We start from the raw sequence: 6,305 nt of genomic DNA on the forward strand, positions 1-6,305 counted from the left end.
ATATATATATATATGTATTCATATTCTTGTTAATTAAATATACTTATCCAACTTACGTGGTGTTATAATCCTGTCAAATTTATTTGGATCCGATGGAAGAACAATGATTTGGAGGAAACGAAACGAAGAATAATAAATAAATAAACGAATGAAGGCTATGCGACAAAGTATTAATTTAATTTTTTTCCCGTACAATGGACGTATTAGTATATAAGAGAATTTTTGTACGCAGACATTTTTTGTGTGATCTCTTGTCACGATACGATATAAAGTTGTATATTCCGCATTTCATTATAAAGACACAGCATTTTTAAAAATTTTTAAACATATTCTAGACTCTTTTGACAATTGCGCGTGTTCGTGCGCAGACTTTTTTTGCCCAATGTAAATCGGATCTAAGTAGTGCATAATGGAGTCAGCGCATGCATTGCTTGCTATAGTTCGATTTATATTAATTGATGATATTCATAAGAAATTGAGACGTTCCATGGTAGTCCTTTCGAGGTAATCGTCTTCTACGTTATCATGATTGAATTGTTTAATTAAAATGGAATAAACACAAAAGTTACGAATAAAAGATGTTATATATTGTCATTTGCAAATTGTTTATATGTCCTTCTGCCATAAATCGGATAAAACCATAAAAAATTATATTGCAATAAATTTATTGTTATATATTTTTATTCATTTATTAATTTACGAAGTTTTTTATATTTTTTCAATACAAAATGCATATTTTTGTTAGATATCTTGGATTTTGTTCCAAATGATATTCATTATAGTTTACGTGAAGTTAGAGGGATTGGAAAACCGTGTCAGAAAAAGTAGTTTGGCTAGAATCATCATTGCTGAAACTTTTTGTATAAACCATATGTAATATACAGCGTTAGAAAAATTCGGTCTCGCAAACTTTGAATGATTTGATTCTTTGATAAATTGAAGAGCGACACGTATGCGCGCCGTGAAATTTCATGACTTATTGAAGTTAAATAATAATAACAATAATAATTGTATGAAGTAAAAGTCATCACAGCAATATTCTATACATAATTTATGGTATATAATGTTTAAATATACAATATAGTAAAATTTTGTAATGCAAATACTCAATATTTTCTTTGTAAATAGATTTTGCTTTAGAAAGTTCCGATGACTCGCGTGAAAATGTTCAAATACAAGAAGATAGCGATTCTGATCAGTGTTTCATAGCGCTTTATGAAAACTCATCCGATGACAATGATTAGTCATCAAAATGATATATTTTTATAATATGTAATACACTCGTACCAGCGTATTGGATAACGCTAATGTCGGCGGTAAACGTCATCTTTAGAGAAAAGGAAGGTTAACTTTAAAAATCGTGCAAATTAGAAAAAAAAATCGTAAACAGGTTTTTAAAACAACATTTTGTAGGTAAAATTTTTGTTGTCTTTTTCGAGAAAAAAAGAAAAAGACAACAAAAATTTGTTTAAACTAGCAATATTACGGTAAAGTTGACATTTCAAGCTATAAAACGTTTTTTCAATTTTAATTTTACGGTGATTTTTCACCGAGTTACAGTGATTTGAAAATAGGCTAATTTTAAAACTACGAACGCTAGAAAGTTCCATTTAGTCTTAAAAGATAGAGGAGTGTTTTCTGTATATGAAGACATATTCCTTTAGAATTATCTGCTCCTTTGAATGCCTGTAAATGAACACCGAATTTCAAAAAGGTGATGATGCGTGAATTTTTCACGATATACTTTTGTATTTTAATGAAGAGTTATTCACCTAGGTCGAATTTACACTACGTTATCGGATTCTGTAAACATTTCTGAAGAGAAAACCACCCGCGGTAAATGTTGGAACGTTTTCTAGTTCGTACAGATCTAGAAAATATTAATTTAGAACGCACGAATTCTGTTGCCGACGCGCAGGCTTCGCTCGCTTTATATCGGTGAATCAGGGCCGTCGTCATGCGTTCTACACAATCGTCGTCACGTGCTTGAATAACAACAATCAAATTCTCGTCACTTCGTTAAAATTCACCACACATTGACGAATAGAAAACCATTTTAAAGCTTAATGTTTCTACTTTTCGATACTTTAATCTTTTGTTATTTAAGTTATTATTTGAGGGTTAAGTCTGCTCTAAAGAGATTTTTTATAGGTAGCAGTTTTCATTAAAAATTAGCAACAAAATATACAATTATAGATTGAATTAATTGTTAAATAATTCAATTTAGATTTAAATAAATTTTGCTCAATACCAAATTAGCAAAAGTCGAATAATTGAAGATACAGAAACAGGAAATTAATGATTAAAATTTAAACAGTTGTTGAGTTGCAGTATAAATGAAATATTAAAAATGAAGAATTACTTATCTGGAACATGTAAATGTAATACAAAAACCGATAGCGCGTGGCGCCGATTAGGCGAATCCCGTAGCGACGGCCCTGACTGACCGAAACATAGCGAGCAATGGCTGTGCAGCGGCAAAATACCGTTCATGCGTTCCGAGTTGACATTTTGACAAACCGTATGAATTAGAAACCGTTCCAACATTTGCCGCGGGTGGTCTTCTCTTCAGAAATGTTTGCAGAATCCGATAACGTAGTGTAAATTCGACCTAGGTGAATAACTCTTCATTAAAATATAAATGTATATCGTGAAAAATTCACGCATCATCACCTTTTTGAAATTCGGTGTTCATTTACAGGCATTCAAAGGAGCAGATAATTCTAAAGGAATATGTCTTCATATTCAGAAAACACTCCTCTATCTTTTAAGACTAAATAGAACTTTCTAGCGTTCGTAGTTTTCAAGTAGTACTACGTTTTCTCTCAAAATCGACCGTATTTACAAAATCTCGAATTTCTCGAAAAGTAAGGGTGATGAAGCAATTTCACTTTCAGATTTGTATTTAGGACGAGGAACTCTATAAGAATCACTTAGTGGATATCGCGGAAAAAATCGTGTTGGACAGTGTAATTAAATTTAATGCACCCACAATGATATGAGAACTAATTTACGTATTGCGAAGATTTAAAAATGCACGGCGTTTCTAATATATATTATACAGCTGGGTCGGCGTTGCGCGGCGCGGCGCGATACGTGTTCGCTCCTAAACTGTTTAAATTACTGCTACACCGATTTATCATCACTCAAAGTTTGTCAGACCAAATTTTTTTAACGCGATATATTAAATATAGTGCAAAACAGTTGAATGACAAAAGGATATTCGTAATGAAATTAGCTGAAATTTTATGTCTCGGGCTCTCGGACTAACAAACGGATGAAATTGGTTCAAATGACTAACAGTCATTTACATATACAAATGCGTATCAAATAACGTAACTTACCTTGCTCGAATCTTTCTATTTTTGGATAATCGTCGTGAAGATAACAGGAGCTTCTTTCTTTTCACGTCGCGCTTTTTACACCGTTTATCTCTTCTGTCTTCATCTTCTTTTTCTATTGCGACACTTACGGAACTATCGCACATTACACAATACACATAATATGTAAAATATCGCGTTGACGCGCACCACTCTCACCATGAACGCAGAATTGCACAATTTGCAAATGTGAATTTGTCCGCAGTCAAAAAACCCCGGACTATCCTCTGCGTCTTCACCGTAGTGCGAATGACACAAAACTGATTAGCTAGCGCTTTCGCTGCAGTAGTAACAGACGTGAGAGAGCGTTACGTGGGATGTTGTACACATGTTCCGAACTTGAATATCGGTATGACTATTGCAAATGCAGCGATGAAACTCTTTTATTTTTCAATTTTTCTTACTGAAACTTTTACCAGCGTATCTGTCAAAATTTTCTGATTGAAATGAGACTAAACACGACATATGTAGTTTGTATTATATCTATACATATAATATAAAAATAAAAGGCCTGACTCACTGACTTATTAACACTAAACCCGTGAACCTAGAAAGCTGAAATTTTGTACAGAGGTTTTCTTTGTGATGTGTACAAGGAATAAGAAAGGATATTTCGAAATTCAATCCCTAAGGGGGTAAAAAGGGGTTGCAATATTTGTCTGTCTGTTTAAACGGGCTAATCTCCGGAACTACTGAACCGATTTTCAATATTTTTTCACTAATAAAAAGCTACATTATCCCTGAGTAATACAGGCTATGTTTTATTTTGATAAAAATACGGTTTCGATTTGAAATCTCGAAATTTGTAAATGAAGTTGTGGCATCGTTATACTCACAATGAGAAATATCGATTGAAACATTTCAGTTATGGAAAACAAAAGGCAGTCACCCACTGATTCACGAAGAATCAGTGAAGGCAAACAACATAAAAGAAATGCATAGTATTCCACGCGGGTGAAACCGCGGGGTGCAGCTAGTTTACTTATACGTATTGAAATCGGTATCAACAAGTAAATATAATAAGTCTATATAATCATATATATATACTAGTTTTTCTTCCGCGGCTTCGCTCGTGAAAGCTGATATTATTTCTACATAATATCTTTTAACCCCATTCACTCCTACAGAGTTCTAACAAGGGAACATATCCAACTGTCCGTCTCCGATTTTAATGAAACTTGGTGGGTACATTAAGCAGGTGAAAATAAGGGATACATATTTTTTATAACTGCCCAATCGCAAGTTTAGGGGTTGAAATCACCTCTTGAAGTTTCAGCAGAAAAATGCTATCTCAAACACTACAATAGATATACGAAATCTTCTTAGGGAAAAGTTTCATGGTTTCATGAGGTAAAACAAAAAGTGGTCACAGATTTTGTAAAATGTAATTTCTTTATAACAAAAAAATTTGTTGTTACATTATTTTTATAATTTATTTATATACAAAAATTTATATAACGATAAAAATGAACGGAAATTTCTTTCCGAATACATTGATACATAATACAATACATTTGCCTCCTACAGTTTTGTAAATTTTCGTATAATATTATACGCAGGCCGCACGAATCCACGGAGCAGCGGCCGCACGTGAAGTGCATATGTATATTCATGTTTAGACATACGGGTGGCTATTAGTATGAGATACATATTTATTAAAAATTACACGATCATTTAAAATTAACACTAATAATGTTAATTATATTTCTATGTATTGCAATATGATATTGTTACGAAATAATTGATTGCAAAAGTATGAAAATATCGTACGGGCATAAAATATCAATTTGTGGTAATACGGTTTTGTGGAAATGTTGCCATCATTACTTGTGCGTGATGTCAGAAATCACTTTGCTTTCAACATTTCTATACGGAATACCATTTCTGCGAAACTTATGTTCTGTAAATTCATTCTTACTATTATTAATATTTCATTTCTTGCATCGTAAATGGAATAAATAATTCACTACCGAAAAGTATACATGCCAAATATACTTAATTTTCATACAAAATGAAACGATATCAATGATTAGATTTGATGAAATCGCCTTCGCTCGATAACAATAATGTATATAAAAGTGAAGAAACTGATAGCCTTCTCGAATTTAATGTCTGCTATTCTTCTAACTTTTATTTGAATTTTGTTATTAATAGATATTAATTTTCAAGCATCAAATTATTTCCTAACAATATCATATTGCAATGCATAGAAATATAATTAACATTATTATTATTAATTTTAAATGACCGTGTAATTTTTAATAAATATGTATCTCATACTAATAGCCACCCGTATGTCTAAACATGAATATACATATGCACTTCACGTGCGGCCGTTGCTCCGTGGATTCGCGCGGCCTGCGTATAATATTATACGAAAATTTACAAAACTGTAGGAGGCAAATGTATTGTATTATGTATCAATGTATTCGGAAAGAAATTTCCGTTCATTTTTATCGTTATATAAATTTTTGTATATAAATAAATTATAAAAATAATGTAACAACAAATTTTTTTGTTATAAAGAAATTACATTTTACAAAATCTGTGACCACTTTTTGTTTCACCTCATGAAACCATGAAACTTTTCCCTAAGAAGATTTCGTATATCTATTGTAGTTTTCGAGATAGCATTTTTCTGTTGAAACTTCAAGGGGTGATTTCAACCCCTAAACTTGCCCCTAAAAAAATATGTATCCCTTATTTTCACCTGCTTAATGTACCCACCAAATTTCCTCAAAATCGGAGACGGACAGTTGGATGTGTTCCCTTGTAAGTTTTTGTCATGTATCGCCATCTTTGATGTCTTAATTGAGGCCATTATCGTAATTAACGTTTCACGAAGTTAATTTAACCGTATTTGTTGAATATATGTTTCATTTGATTTTTTAAGTAGTTGATTATTGAACGACCCCTTTTTACCCC

General features: G+C 32.1%; 1 protein-coding gene across 1 annotated transcript in view; it reads right to left on the minus strand.

Annotated features, from left to right (window-relative positions):
• Positions 1 to 3,444, minus strand: part of LOC128879305 (uncharacterized) — an 11,281-nt gene extending 7,837 nt beyond the window's left edge. The window contains exon 1 of the mRNA XM_054128315.1: positions 3,345 to 3,444. The gene's annotated coding sequence lies outside the window, so the exon portion shown is untranslated. The remainder of the gene's footprint in view (positions 1 to 3,344) is intronic.
• Positions 3,445 to 6,305: the final 2,861 nt, after the last annotated feature.

This window comes from Hylaeus volcanicus, chromosome 7 (genome assembly GCF_026283585.1).
Source record: "Hylaeus volcanicus isolate JK05 chromosome 7, UHH_iyHylVolc1.0_haploid, whole genome shotgun sequence".
In the NCBI taxonomy this organism is placed as follows: domain Eukaryota; kingdom Metazoa; phylum Arthropoda; class Insecta; order Hymenoptera; family Colletidae; genus Hylaeus; species Hylaeus volcanicus.